The sequence below is a fragment of the Notamacropus eugenii genome, chromosome 2 (assembly GCF_028372415.1).
Source record: "Notamacropus eugenii isolate mMacEug1 chromosome 2, mMacEug1.pri_v2, whole genome shotgun sequence".
In the NCBI taxonomy this organism is placed as follows: domain Eukaryota; kingdom Metazoa; phylum Chordata; class Mammalia; order Diprotodontia; family Macropodidae; genus Notamacropus; species Notamacropus eugenii.
Window position 1 is genome coordinate 192,115,053 of NC_092873.1, and position 13,834 is coordinate 192,128,886.

Sequence of the window (13,834 nt, forward strand, 5' to 3'; positions counted from 1 at the left end):
CTGTTTCAGCTCTAAATCCTATGATCTTTAGGAGGGGAATATGAGATGGTTTAAGCCCTCAAGGAGCTTTACGTAAGTATGCCTACTGATGGAGAAATGAGCAAGGTAGGGAAAAATTACACACAAAGTTAGAATACAAGGTGAGAAATTATAAGTGCCATCAGGAAGCTCTCAAATGTTATGGGAATTCAAGAAGAGAGAGGCCGTTTTTCAGAAAGAAGCTTAAGGAGATGAGGCAGAAAAGGATGTTTCTTTTACACTTTTTCTCAAACCAAGGTCTATGCTCCATTGGTGATCCGCAGGCTTATCTCTTATAGCCTTAACTAATGCTATATAACTAATGTTAACTAATGAAAAATACCTCTACCAATATGAATTAGTGATCTATTTATATTTAATAAAGACAGGTGCCTCTTTATTGACTTTTTTAGATGGCAAAATCAAGGTTCAGAAGTATAGTGACGTGAATCTGATGATTATGTGATTTATGTGTTCATCCTTCATTGCCAAAGAAGACCACGCCATCAGAGAAATAATGACATGACTTGTACTTGACTTTGTTTTTGAGTGACGGAGGGCTGTGCACATCACCAGCCTCACTTCTCCTCCAGAGCCATCTGAATCCAGTGACCAGATATTCATCAGGATGACTGGAGATGACCCAGGATGAGGCAATTGGGGTTAAGTGACTTGCCCAAGGTCACACAGCTAGTGAATGTCAAGTGTCTGAGGTGAGATTTGAACTCAAGTCCTCCTGACTCTTGCACTGGTACTCTATCCACTGCACCACCTAGCTGCCCCAACGTGAATGTGGTACTGACTAGAACATAAAGGAGTGGATCAGTAGAAGATATTAGGTACAAAACACACAACAGTAAATTAGCACTGTAATCTAGTGTTTGATAAACTCAAAGGTCCCAGCTTTCAGGGTAAAAACTCACTATTTGACAAAAATCTAGTGGGAATACTGGAAAGCAATTTGGTAGAAACTAGGGATAGACTAAGATCTCACACCATATACCAAGATAAGGTCAAAATGGGTACATGATTTAGACATAAAGCATGATACCATAAGCAAATTAGGGCAGCATGGAATAGTTAACCTGTCAGATCTATAGATAAGGGAAGACTCTGTGACCAGAAAGTGATTATGAGATAGAAAATAGATAATTTTGATTATATTAATTTTTTTAATTGCATAAACAAACCAATATAGCCAAGAGAGAAGGAAAGCAGAAAGTTGAGGAAATTATTGTTATAGCAAATGTCTTTGATAAAGGCTTCATTTCTCAAATACATAGAAAAACGAGTCAAATTTATAAGAACACAAGTCATTCCCCCAGTTGATAAATGGTCAGAGAATATGAATAGGCAGTTTTCAAAAGAAGAAACCAAAGCTAAATATAGTCATACGAAAAAAATGTTATAAATCACTATTTATAAGAGAAATACACATTAAAACAACTCTTGAGATACCACTTCACACGTATCAGATTGGTTAATATGGCAGAAAAGGAAAATGATAAATGTTGGAGGGGATGTGGGAAAATCGGGACATTAATGCATTGTTGCTAGAGTTGTGAACCAGTCCAACCATTCTAGAGAGCGATTTGGAACTATGCCTAAAGGGCTATAAATCTGTGTGGTCCCTTTGACCCAGTAATATCACTACTAGGTCTGTATCATAAAGATATTTTTTTTTTAAATGGAATTATCTATACATAAATATTTATAGCAGCTCTTTCTGTGGTGGCAAAGAATTTGAAGTTGAAGGGATGCCAATCAATTAGGGGAATGGCTGAATAAGTTGTAGTTAATACGATTGTGATGGAATACTATTGTGCTATAAGAAATAATGAGCAGAATGCTTTCAGAAAAACCTGGAAAGACTTACATAAACTGATGCAGAGTGAAGTGAGCAGAACCAGGAGAACACTGTACACAGTACAGTGTACAACACAGTTATACAATGAACAACTGTGGATGGCTTACCTATTTTTAGCAATATAATGATCCAAGACAATTCCAAAGGATGCATTATGAAAAATGCTATTCCCCTCCAGAGAAAGAACTGATGGAGTCTGAATGTAGAACTGAAGCATACTATTTTTCACTTTATTTTTTTAAAGTTTGTTTTGTCTGTTTTCTTTCACAACATGATTAATATGGAAATACACATATGTATAACCTATATAAAATTACTTGCTGTCTCAGGGAAGGGAAAAGGGAGTTAGAGAGGGAGAAAATTAAGAAATTTTAAATTCAAAATAAAAAAAAATGAGTATTAAAAATTGTCCTTTCATGAATTAGAAAAAAATATTACTTAAAATGAAAAGAAAATATTGATGTAGGGCTATCTACCTCCTGACAGAGAGGTGATGGTCTTGGGTTGCAGATTAAGTCATATATTTTTTAGACATGGCCAATGTGGTAATTTTTTTTTGTTTGACTATGAATATTTGTTACAAGGGCTTTGTTTTTCTCTCTTTTGTAATGGAGTGTAGTGAAAATAAGTTTTTGTTAATTTGTTAAACAAAATAAATTTAAAAACAAAAACCAAGCAAAAAAACATTGTAGCACAAGGCACAAACATATATATATATATATATGTGATATGTACATATACACACAGGTTGTCCCAAAAGTCTCGGTTCAGTTTATGCTTTGCTTTCATCGTTTATATACTTTTTTTCCTAACTAGGAAGATGATCCCAAACCATCAGATCTAAGTTAATAGCGATAAACATGAAGTTCTGTCTACAGTTTTTTTTAAAAACTCAGCTATATAAATATAGAACCTAGAAATTGACTGAAAGCTCCATATGGGTCAATGGTGTGATGAGGCTGCCAAAACATTGTAATCTTAGACTTCCATTAAGAGTCACCGTGAATTCTGTGTGAGTTCCCAGGGTATATGACTTCCCCACCCCTGATTATTGTTAAAATGTAAATGAAGAACTATTTTCAATGCTGACTTCGTCTATTAAGAGAAGTAGTGATACAACAGAACCACAGAATTGAGAGACCAAAAGTCAGATCCAACCTGTTCCAGTACCATAATCTTCTCTACTTTCCCAACAAGTGCTCAAGAACTCCTCATGTAAAGACCTTTGATGAAGGAGTGAGGAATTCACCACATCTCCAGACAGCCCTTGCCACTTTGGGAAATGTAGGTTTTCTCCTTGTATTGAACCAAAATCTTCCTGTCTTGAAATTTCTGCCCATTGTTCCTAGGACAATGAAAATAAGTCTAATCCATTTGCCTCAGGAAGGTCCTTCAAATATATGAAGACAGTGGTTGGGTTCCCCATCTCCATTCCAAATCTAGACTAAACAACTTTAATTCCTTTGACTAATCCCAGTATGATACAGTTTCCAATCCTCTTACTCCCCACCTGCTGACCTCCTTCCTTTGGATGCTCTCTGGCATATCAAAATCCTTCCTAAAATGAGGCACCCATAACTGAAGAAAATACTCTGGAGGTGGTCTGACCACAACAGACCATAGCAGAACTATGACCCCCTTAGTCTTGGACAATATACCTCTTACTATATAACACAAGAAGAGAATGGCAAAGAGTTTCAGAATACATTGCATGAGAGTGGTTAACAGAACTGGGATTCATGGTTAGCTGAGAAAGAAAATACTTTAGGATTTGGGAAAAGAAAAGGAAGAGGAAGATAATAAGAATTTACATAGTACCTACTATGCATGATATTGTACTAAGCACTTTTTACAAATATTATCTCATTTGCATGGATGGTACACATCTTCAAATGGCTAAAGGGTTGTCATATGGAAGAGCAATTAGACATACTGGGTAGAAAAACTAACTAAAGTCAATTTAAGAAGAACTTTTCAGAATTATCTGAAAATGGAACTAGCAGCCATGTGATGTGGTGAGCTCCTTGTCACTGACAGTGTTCAAGCAGATTAGAAATCCACTGTAAGGGATGTCACAACTGGGAAATTGAACTAGGTGACTTCTAGTCTCTCTTCTAGTCCTCGTGATTTTTGGGTGCCTCATGAAAAATAATAACAGGTAAGTTGTTGACTTCTTTTGTGATGGCAAGCCAGAATGGGTAGAGGTGGTTTGCAGAGAGGCATTGGATTTCGGAACTATGGCTTTGTCAGTATTTTTTGGCACCTGTATAAATAGTAAGTTTAGAAAAAGATAGAAACCAAGGAGAGGTAAAGCAGTACATCTATTTGCAGAGGCATAGTTTCAAGTAGTTCAACATCAGAAACTGCTATGATTTTATCAGTGGAAATGAAATTAAAGAAGAGGTATTCATTTTAAGAAATCTCCCATGTGTCATTTTTCCTATAAGAGCATGGGATCCTTGACAGGCTGGACTGTGTTTTCTATTTGTATCCTTCGTGCTTTGGCAGCTAGGTGGCGCAGTGAATAAAACACCAGGGCTGGAGTCAGGAAGGCTCATTTTCCTGAGTTCAAATCCAGCCTCAGACATTTACTAAATGTGTGACCCTGGGCAAGTCACTTCACCCTGGCTCCTCATCTGCAGAATGAGCTGGAGAAAGAAATGGCAAACCACTCTGGTATCTTCTCCAAGAACCCCAAATGGGGTCATAAAGAATCAGACACAACTGAACAACAACAAATCTCAGTGTTTTGCACTTAGTAAGCACTCACTGATTCATTCATTTGAGAAATTTTCATTGAACTGGACTGTATAAGCTGTTCTTTCCTCATGAAGAGAAAACTCTTTTCAACTAGTTGATTTAAACCAATTAGTTGATTAGAACTTGGGAAGGACTGTCAGAGAAGTCTGTCCACTGGGATCTAAAGGAGTCCCTTTCTTTGTACGTACCTTGATTGTGCTGTTAGCTACAGAGAATCTTGCCTGATGGATGCTGTCTATTCAGATATTATATGTTAGAGGAAAGGAAAGACTTAAAACCATTTAAGAGTCCTCAGCTTGAGAGGAGCCATTTCAAGTTGTACACTTCTTGTAGGAGTGATCAGTGAGAAGCTCTGGGTTATTTCCAGTATGACCAAGTCTCTTGACTTCAGTTTCCTCATTTGTAAAATGAGCAGATGATTTATAAAATGCTCAAAAACTTGTTGCCAACTAATGAACTCTAGGTGTTCCATTGCACAGAGTGTTGACCTGGGAGATTTCAAATCCTGTCTAGAAAATGACTTGCTGTGTGATTCTGAATGCTATTCTTTTCACCTCTCATAGCCTCAGTTTTCTCTGCAAAATGGGGATAGTAAAAACACCTGTCTCATAGGTTTGTTGTGTAGATCAAATGTGATAGCATATGTAAAACACTTTATAAACATAACCTATAAAAACACTAGCTATTAGTGCTACTATGACCAAAGGGAACTGTGTTGGATGGAGTGTTGGTGCCTCCAGGGAAATGGTGTCGATTATTAAAAAGGCACATATGCATAAAAAGGTAGAGATCCCAGGGCTGGAGAGCTGTGGAATGTAACAGGCAGGCACCAGCAGATGGCAAGGAAATAGGAACATGGAGTGTAGAAAGCAAAATCTGAAGATGCCATCATTGGAAGAGATGTGTGAGGGGCCCCTGTGGCAGAGGAGAGTCTGGCAGACCTGGATCTGTCTCCAGTGCTATCCATAAAACCATTCATTCACTTTCTCCATCTGTTGGGTGTTTGCTTCATACTGGTCTATGGGGTGTTTAGGGAAGAGAGATTGTTCTAAATGATTGCAAACATAATTCATTCATTCCCTCAAGATCGTTATAGGGACTAGATCTGTCCTTTCATTGGTACAAGAAATTTCCAGGTCAGGAAATGTCCTCTACCAATGCAAAGGAGTCAATAAATATTATTAAGTATCTTCTACATGCCAGGCACAATGGATCAACGTTCCCTACAACATCTAGTATTAGAGCATTGCCTAGAGCAATACGTGACTAAATAACTCCCAAAATTCTATTCTGATTCCTCATTGTGGCATAGAGGTGATGCTGGGTTCCATCCATCTCCCTTCTCTGGGCCTTTGAAACAGCTGTTCCCCATACCTCTGATACTTATTACCTGCGTAACCTTGGGCAAGTCACTTAACCTCGAAAAATGAGGCTAGTCATAGCACCTACCACCCAGGTAGTTAGAACAAAATGAAAATATTTGCAAAGCACTTTGCATTTGTTAAAGTGTTAGTGACAATGATGAATAATTTAAGCAGAAAAGGAGCTGGAAGCTATGGAACATGGTGAGCACCGAATAACATCACAAAAAAATAAAACTGACTATCTTAAGAAACAGAAAATGACTGGTTGCTGAAGTAGGAAGTCACTGAGATCTGCTGTCTGTACGAAATCAAGCCTTTGACTAGTTAAAGCAAAGTTCAGTCAATAGCAAATTAAAAGAGATGATGAAGATGAGAATAAGATTAAACAACTCCAATCTGAACTACTTAAATGCATATCAGTAGGAGCATGTAGGTTGCCATAGTACTAGAAATATAATATTATATTTCATACTATATCATATTAATTATGTTGGTTATAGTATATCATATATTATATCATATTAATTATATTATACTATATCATATCTTACTAATTATATTACATTATATAAGCAAATTGTAAATTATAAAATATTATTACATTATTCAACTAAATTACATTTACATAAATTATAAAATATTATATCTATAGTATTAGAAATATTGAACTACCTTCAAGAAATGGCATAAGAGATATTACTGAGGAAATGTACAATCCAAATAGAAGCAAGCACTTGTGATAAGAAAGAAATAGCCTGAGTGCTCCACTTTTTACCCCAGAAATATAAACTGACCTAGAGAAGTTCCTTAAGCACACTAGATGGATCATCTATGGAGGATCTATGGGTGAACATAGATAAGAATCCTAGAGGATGAGAAAGCATGGGTGAGTTGCAATCTGTACCCATGGAGTGTGTGCTCATATCAATGAGATCACAGAACCACTGAAATCAGGAAGTTCTGACTTAAAAAAAAAAGACTACCAACTTAGACTACCATCATTTCCTATGGAAGTTTAACTGAAATATAAATTAATGTCTACAAAGAGATATAGAAGAGAACCTCAAAACTATCTTAGCTGGCAAATATTGGATTTCCTTGCTGAGCAGAGACATAACAGGTAAAAGAAACACCAGCTTATGACAGAAATTCATTTTCAAAACCTTTTGGGAAGACTTTGGGACATGAAATGTTAGGGGAAAGACTTCCTATTCAACAAGAATTGCTAGGAAAATTGGAAAGCAGTTTGAAAGAAAATAGATGTAAGACAAGTATATACACCACATATGTATATATTATACCACATATAAGTTCAAAATGGATACGCAAAATAAATATAAAAGATCCCATTTTAAGCACCGGCCCTGGGGTCAGGGGGACCTGAGTTCAAATCTGGCCTCAGATGATTGACATCCTTTCTAGTTGTGTGATGCTGGGCAAGTCACTTAACCCCAATTGCCTTGCCTTCCCTCCTCCAAAAAAAAGATTATATTTTTTAAAAAGTTAGAAGGACAGAAGGTGGTACTTTTTACAACAATATTTGGAGGATAATTCATAACCAAAACTAGGATAGAGGAGATTATAAAATAATTTCAGTTATATAAAATGTACAAGCTTTTACATAAAGAAAAATAGACACAGAATAAGAATAGCTTTCAAGTAGGGGGGAAAAATCTTTGCATCAAATATCTTTAACAAAAGTCTGACCACTGATACAAATACACTCTTGTATGGGAGCCATTCTCCAATACGTATCAAAGAATTTGAACAGTTTTCAAAAGAAAAAATACAAACTATCAACAACTACATGAAAAAATTTTTTTCCAAGTCATTAGTGACAAGATAAATGCAAATTAAAACAACTTTGGGGGTTTACCTCACACCAAACACTTTGGAAAACATGATAAAAAATAGACATGCTCATTGCTGAAAGAACTTGTGGGAGATAGGTACAGTATACTGTTGGAGCTATGAACTGGACCAGCCAAACCTAGTTATCCCACTAATAAGCATGTCAATATCCCAAGAAGGTAAATTGTAGAAAGAAAAGTCCCAAATATTCATGGCAGCACATTTTTATAAAAGAAAAAACTGGGGGAAAAACACTTGGTAAATATTAACTGGGGATATTGATTGATAACATTGATTGGGGAGTGCTGCAATAAATTATGGTATATAAATATAATGGAATACTGGCATGAACTTATATAGTTAAAACTATCAGAGTCAGGAGAATAACACACAATGAGAGCAGTGAATAGGGCACTGGCCTTGAAGTCTGGGAAGATGAGGGTTCATATACTATCTCAGACACTTACTAGTTATATGATACTGAGCTAGAAGTCACCTAACTTCCATATGTCTGAATTTCCTCATCTGTAAAATGAGACATCTGAGGTCCCTTATAGCTCTAGATCTATGATCTTAGAATTCTATAGAACCACAATAACATAAATGAAAACAAACCTAAAAGATAACTGAACTCATTATCTTTTCACTTAAATTCTTATAAAATCCTTTGTTTGGCAACCAGAATCTTTTATAACACCTCTGCCCTGCATGGGCCATACCCCCTCAGCCACCCACCACCTTTCTTCTCTTCTTATACTTTATACACTCCTCCTGTCCTCTTTGATCCATTGACACTGACCACTTCGTTGTTAAGTCTTCTCTGGCTCCCTGCAAGTACCAACTAAAATCCTACCTTCTACAGGAAGGAAGACTTTCTCAATCCCCTTTAATTCTAGTGACTCCCCTTATGTCTTATTTATTCTGAATACAGTTTGTACATATTTGTTTAAATGTTGCTTTTGCAATAGATTGTGAGCTCCTTGAGGGCAGGCTTGTATTTTGCCTTTCTTTGTAATCTCAGTGCTTACCACAATGTGGCATACAGTAGGTACTTAATAAATGCTTATTGACTGATTGAATATCAGATTAATCACAATGACCAATTTTGGTTCCTGATGACTGCTGATGAACCTGTGCTAGTTAGAGAGGTTTTGGACTATGGATATAAAATATTGTTCATGCTTTCCACACATGGTCATTATGCTACCTCATTTATCTGAACTGTTTTTCCTGTCTTAAGAGAGAAGTATGATTTGGGGAAAGGTTATTAGGAACTGAGTAGGATATAAAAGCAAAAATCTTCAGGATATTTTAAAAAATTATAGGTGAGGATGATGGAATATTCTGAGCTGCATCAGATGATAAAATGGGGAGAAGCAGTAGAGAGAAAAGCAAATTTTCAGAAATCTTGGCAAGAGACATAATTAAGTCAGATGCTATCAAGAGCATTTAAAGATTAAATTGGAAGGAAGACAACAAACGGATTAAAAATTGAAAAAAGTCTCAACAAATCTACAACAAATCATTTTCTTCATCAATTGTAGTACAGCCTCCAAATTTGGAATCTAACATCACAGTCCTCAATGTACTGCATGAAAAAACAGAAGTGGAAGAAAAGAAAATAAGATAAGAACAGCCAAATTTGACTTAGTTTGCACGAAGGATGTTCACGCTGAAAGCAGCACAATTTTGAGAGTACCGAGGAACTAATTATCAATCACAGGTGGTATTTCTGACCCTCCTTCTCAAAGGTCAAATGAATGTCAATAAAAGCCCAGTCATATGCCTATTTCTTCCCCTCACCAAAAGATTTGTAAAAATAATCTGTACATCTGTCAGTCACTGGCATACTTTGGTCTAACAGAATAAATAAGTGCATTTAACAGGCCTCTCTTGTCCATAGTTTTCTTCCTCTAAGGCTCTTGATACTGCAAGGATAACCAAGGAAACGTTATCGGATCAACATTGGTTTTACCCTTGCTTTTACTATGTGATTCCTTTGCTGGTTAAATATCTCTCTGATGATATCCTCTGCAAGACTTTCCCTACAGAATTCTTTATTGTTAATATTTTGTGGCCCATTCAAGCCCACTGTGTGTCTTGTTACTGCTCTTTGGGCCATCCAAAACTTTACTTCCATAGAGATGATAGAGCATCACTGGTAGAATACTGATAAAGCAATGAAATGTCCAAAAAGGCCAATTTAGCCCTTATTCCTCCTCCTGTTCAATTTGAGTTCAGCTCATTCTCTATCCACTCTATCTTTCCAAGGCATAAATAGAATAGATATATACATACATATACATACACATGTACGTAAGTATGCATAGATAGATATAAGTATAGTTATAGATAACTTCTTGTGCCTCAGTTTCCTCATAGGTTAAAATGAAGGAGTTGAGCAGCAGGTGGAGCAGTGGACAGAGCACTGGTCCTGAAGTCGGGAAGCTCTGAGTTCAAATTCAGCCTCAGACACTGACTAGTTGTGTGACCCTGGGCAACTCACTTAACCCAGTTTGCCTCATTTTCCTCATCTGTAAAAAGAGATGGAGAAGGAACTGGCCAACCACTACAGTATCTTTGGCAAGAAAATCTTAAATGGGGTCACAGAGTCAGACACAAGTGAAACAACTGAACAACAAGAATGTAAATGAAAACACCAAAAGGCATCAACCTTCAGATGAACTACATCTTGAACGCTTTAAGTCCGGATGACTGTTGGTAAAACATACTTACTCTTCTTCTAGTTAGAGAAGTCATAGACTATGGATGTACACACATATACATAAATATATATGTATGTACATTCATGTGTATACATCTATGTGTATACATGTACAGACACATATGTGTACATGTGGCTACAATACACACATGTACACACAGAGAGGTAAGTGCATATGTATCTGTATAGACATATACCCATTCACACACATATGCAGAAAGTGACCCCAAAGTCATAGTCCAGTAGGCTTTTAAGACACCACTATGTGTATACATATGTATGTGTACAATATATATATGTATGTATGCATACATTAATGGACCTGCTGTAAAGGTTGTCTTTCTAACTACATATCCCAATCTGAACAATAAAGATTCTTTTTTCATTTGGTTTTTCCTGGGGTTTCCCCATGATGCTAACTAGCTTAGAGAAAAGATCCCAGCACAGTAGGAGGAAATACTCAGGATGATAAGCCCTGAGATCCATTGACATACAGAATTATTGCTTCACCACAATTTTTTTCCTGTTTCCTCAGAACCATGTGAATAATTTAAATCTGAAGTAATACACCTACGTGGCATGTCACATTAGCATGTTCTACAGTTATTCCAAACCAACATCTCAATGCTCTTAGTAGTTTCCAAGCCACAAAGTTGGCTCTGTACTTTTCAAATTTGAACAGTTTGCATTTTCCTCAACTTGTAGGCTGGCAATCACCAGAGCACTTCTAATTTTCTGCTGGTCTCATGCCTGTCCAATGAACTTCATATTTTCTCATTCAGTTGCCTTTTGCGAAGGCCTGGCATAGCAACAACATATGGCAGATATTTGACACACTATAGGAAAAAACAACAATTGAGAAAAAAGACTCTACAAAACAAGAGCCAGGGAAATGACCCTGGTTCACAAAATGCCCACTGTCTGGAACACTCTTATTGCATTAACCTCATTTAGGAAGCAGGCCTTGTCTTGATAGAAAGCCTAGACACAATCTAGGTCAAATCTTGTTAAAAACGAACACCAGAGGTTGCTCAAATTATGAGTTAAGACTTGAGTTCTACCAAAGTTTGCTTGAAAGAAGGACAAGTTTACACATCTTTTCATTATATTGGAATTTTTCCATGTGAGAAAGGTTCAAGTCCTGTCTCTGACACATACTGTCTGAGGGGACCTTAGGTGAAGCCTTTAACCTCTTAAGAAATTCTCTAAAAATACGAAGTATAGAGCAGTTGCTGATCTGTACCTGTTAAAGATAGTTTCTTCACTGGAGGTCTCTAAGCCCAAGAAATCACAAGTCTGGAGAAAAAAAAAATAGTACTGCCATACCACACTTTTCATTAGCTAGGTAAGAATCATCAACAGTTCTTATCTATGAGATTTTTTAAGTGTCCAAGAAAATCTCATACTGCTCAAAAATGTTCTTATTTGAAATGACCAAGACAAGAAAATGGATGTAGAGAGACAGATACATACCAATCAGGTGAACTTTTAGAAGGGCTTCTGGCTTTATAAATCTTTATAAATTGGCTTTACAAACTTTTTTTTTTTATTTTGAGGACAAGGGGAAGGAGAAAAGCAAATCAAGTGATAAGTCATTGATGAGGTTTCAAGTTTACTCCATCAATTAAATGAACCAAAACATGAACACAGAAAGGAAAACATTTCTCAGCTGGGAACGGGAGATGAGCTTTCAGAATCTCTGGGAGAAAGGTGAAGGAAAAGCTAAAATCATGAGTCAGTGTGGATCACTTTTGACCTTCTCTTTGAATGGAACCATAAGAAGCAAGAGAGAACAAGGCATCAGAATTGGGAAAAAGATTTGAACACCCTGAATCACAGAAATTACGTATATACAGTATTCAATTAAGAAAATATAAATGACTTACAGACAGACCTTTTAACAGAAGACGAGACCTTCAGAGACCTGTGACTCACAAAGGAAGTCAACAAACATTTATTATGAAATGGCCTTATATGATGCACTACGCTAGGTAATGGAAATATAAAGGCCGTTGAATTTAATGAAGAGATAAGCATGGACAGGAATAATTAAAATACAGAGATGGATTATGACAAACCTGGAAATAGAAATAGAATGGCACAAGAAGTGGTAAGGAGGAGGTAGGGATCACTTCTGACTGAGTAGATAAAGGACTTCCTGGAGACACCTGAGGGAGGGGGCCTTCAAACATGAAAAGGATTTCAAGGGGCAGGGATATGAGGAAGGAGTCAAGGGTAAAGGGCACAGCTTATGCACAGAAGAAGGCAGGGTGAGACTAAGAAACTAGTTGTTTGCTAGGATTTAGAATATGCAAAAGGGAATAGTGTAAAATAAGGCTAGAAAGGTAGGTCAAAGCTAGCTTATGAAAGACTTAAAACGCTAAGCTAAAGAATTTGTATTTCATTCCATAGACAATGACAAAAATCACTGAAAGATTTTAAGTAGGGATGTTAGAAGTTATGTCATTAGATCTGTGTATTAAAAGGTTGGAATTTTATCATGAAGATAAAATGGGATCATATACATGTGCTCTGTAAAAACAATAACATAGTATTTTGGGTGGGGGTAGGCAATTGGGGTTCAGTGACTTGCCTAGGCTCACGCAGCTAGTGTCAAGTGTCTGAAGGTAGATTTGAATTGAGGTCCTCCTGACTCCAGGGCTAGTGCTCTATCTACTTTCCACTGTCGCTCACCTGCCCCCATATAGTATTTATATAACACCTTAAAGTTTGCAAAATGCTTTGCAAATATCTCATTTAATCCTCACAATAACCCTAGAAGGTAGGTGCTATTAATATTCCCATTATACAGATTAGGAAATTGAGGCAAACAGCCATTAAATTACTTGCCCAGAGAGAGAAAGCAAAGTAAGTGTTCCTGAAGGCAGGTCTGAACTTAGAGCACAGGTCTGTGGCATCTGGTTGCCTAAACTTGTTCTAAAATCCTTGTTCTGTCATCAAGGCAAAGAGCATTAAAATGAAAAGAATACTACTTCAACTAATATGGTCTCAAAGCATTCAAGTCTAGAATTCTAGGGTGTTAGAACACAAGCAAGAATTCCAGAATCCAGCATAGATCAATTGTGGGTGTGCACACATGGAGTAGAGGTGTGCCCATTTTTAGGAAGTATGAATGGAAAGCTGAAATTATAAAACAGATAAAGTCTGATGATTCCCATTATAAAAGAGGCCTCTGCTGCTTTAGCAAAAGGTTCATAAGAGGGTTTCTTTCCAATTTGAGCTTCCCTG

At 36.8% G+C, this 13,834-nt stretch overlaps 1 protein-coding gene across 5 annotated transcripts in view; it reads right to left on the bottom strand.

Annotated features, from left to right (window-relative positions):
- The window catches only part of FYN (FYN proto-oncogene, Src family tyrosine kinase), a 296,371-nt gene that overhangs the window by 203,402 nt on the left and 79,135 nt on the right, over positions 1-13,834 (bottom strand). The window lies entirely within an intron of this gene.